The sequence below is a fragment of the Impatiens glandulifera genome, chromosome 8 (genome assembly GCF_907164915.1).
Source record: "Impatiens glandulifera chromosome 8, dImpGla2.1, whole genome shotgun sequence".
In the NCBI taxonomy this organism is placed as follows: Eukaryota; Viridiplantae; Streptophyta; class Magnoliopsida; order Ericales; family Balsaminaceae; genus Impatiens; species Impatiens glandulifera.
The window spans coordinates 7,310,272-7,313,108 of NC_061869.1; positions in this window are offsets into that span (position 1 = coordinate 7,310,272).

Consider the following 2,837-nt stretch of genomic DNA (forward strand, 5'->3'; position numbering starts at 1 on the left):
TAAGAAATGTTCATTGGGTGAAGTTTTTCACTCTGTTTAACTCCCAAAGAAGCTAATGTAGTTTTAAAGTCACTAAATGTGATGAAGTTGAAGAAGATGTTTGGTTAGACAAGTTTGAACTTTGAAACCTTACCTCGTCAAACCACCATCAAATGTAATATAAGGGAGTGTCACCACTGATCTAAGTTAGGGATGCTATTGTTTGTTTCTACGAAAAAATCAACACCAACAAAAATGTCTCAAAGGACTATGGTTGAGAAAATACAAGACGTACATAAAACGCATGGCAAAAACTAAACCGAAGAGAGTCGCCAGTTAGGTAGGATAACATGACTAAAGTAACCCAGAATTAGTAAGGACCTTATGAATTATTGTTCTTTCCATTAATGTTATATTTCAATTAAACTTATGACAACTTATTTCACAACTTACATGCATTTAGTTTATTTTTCTCAAGAAAACGTGATTTTCATATTTATTGTGAATAAAAAAAATTTAAATAAAAATATTATTCATGATCATGAGAACATGAATTACATATCAAGTTACCAAAAGATTCTGTATTTGGGTGAAGTTTATGGGTTAAAATTGTTTTATGAGTGATGCCCTCTTATATAAAGATTTATTTTTATTTATATCAAATGCATCCATTTTAAATTTATTATTTTAATTAAAAGCTAAAAGATAATACATAAATTCTGAAAGAATATTATATATATATATATATATATATATATATATATATATATATATATATATATATCCTTTTGTTTTATGTTATATGATTACCCTAGTACAAATATATAAGATATTATATTATTTTGAGTCAATTCATAAATTTTGAAATTATTCAAGCTACTTTTTCTAAACTGATGAAAAGGTAAAAAAAATTGTTGGGGACCATGTACATGTTTGTTATATATTGGTTTTCATTAGAGCTGGAAATTAAAGAGTTAGTGCATTGGGCGTGTTTGGTATGCACGACAAGAAGGTTGGTGGACCGAGATCTAATTATGTTGTGATTGGTCTTATTTCGTGCCTAATCATAAGTGTCGATCAATATGAAAAATGAAAACTCGGACTATCCATTAGCATATTTACTATATATGTACAATGTTATAGCACTGACCTTTTGATTAAACGAGATGGATTGCATGAATTTTCCAAATAAACAAGACTCCTTATATGCATGCATTTAGGGGATTCTTATTGAGTTAGATGACAATTACAAAGGTGTGGAAATGAAAGTAGAGTAAAGTAAAGTGAAAAATGATTTTCTTGATAAAAAGATATTTTTGCACATCTTTTTGGAGTTTTTCAGTTGAACCACATCTGTGAAGGAGCCCCTAGTACTTGGACACCATCTATGGGTGTGATCACTTATGATTAGTGCAATACCCATTTGCTATTTTAATTTTCTTTTAAAGGTAAAATTATTTCACCAAATCATAAAATTTATGATTTCATGAGATCAAGGTTAAATGGAAGAATGAGGGGAAGTCAATTTGACAAGGAAATATATGTTAAATAAACTTGTAACTACAAATATATCAAAAATGATAGAAAACAAATCTAATAACCTAGATCAAAGAAAAACACAAAATCTCCGAAATCATGTGAATTAGGATACCCATAAAAGAGAAAAACTTATCAAGTTTGTATATTTGTCTTTATACGATTTCTCTAGATTTATTTTTATTTAGTTCTCTTTTCTATTTTTTGAGTGCTTGATATATTGTAACTTTTTAATTAGTACTCATCTTGTCGATTTTGTAACAAATTATGTCACATTTTGTTTTGATTTTTCCTTTCATTTTGTCCAAGACTCCCTTGACCTTTGTGGGATAATAAATCATTAAAAATTGATCTTATTATTTTTAAAGGAGAAAAATTGGAGGAAGAACTTCAATTACAAAAATAAATACAATAAATGAAAAAGTTGTTAGAGGACCAATTATTCCTTAAAAACATCAAACACAAAACATTAAAGCGAAAAAATTGCGACCATGCTAAAAGTGCGGGGATCCTTCATCGCCTCTTTCATTTTGTTCAAGCTCGGGTCGGGATCGATTGTGAGTAGTGAATCGTGACGCCCTAGGAAAGATGTATTATTTTCTTTGGTTAAAGATATACAATTTGATACTTAGCACTAAAAAAGTGGTCTCCAACCCATTCTCTTACTTTATCATTTGCCAATGCAATCCAGTTAATTCATTGATCACCTATCAAACAAGTGGCTACATATTAAACACCTAGCTACGTGAGATTAATTAATTAATTAACGAATCATATGTCCACGAGAACCTTGCACTGATTTTTCTATTTGGTTTTATGTTCCAAATTCTATTCAATCCTCAAATTTGTACCATAAATTTAAATAAAGGCTCCATCTTATTTTCTTTTCATAAATTGTTTTTGAGGCTTAAACTAGTTCATATTATAATTATTATCTTTTATATAAAGAATAAATATTATATATCTTCTTCTCAAAATTCTCTTGACTTCGGAACTAAATGGGGTCATTAAAAAAAATGTGAACTCATTTTAATCTCAACAAATTGATTTTTGGGTTTTTTACATTTTTATTATGATTTTTAATTAATTTATGACAAATTATGTCACGATTTAATTTGAAATAACTTGTTTCTTCACACGAAATATACACTCTCGAGTAAAATAAAATCTCAATTTCACATAACATAAAAGAGAAAATTAAGACTTATAAAGAGAATGCAAAATAAAACTAGAAAAATGAGAAAAAAAAAATCATTACCCAAAATGAAAGCAAAAGCAAGAGAAAGAACCATTAAACTCAAACAACACAATCATTCTTTTTA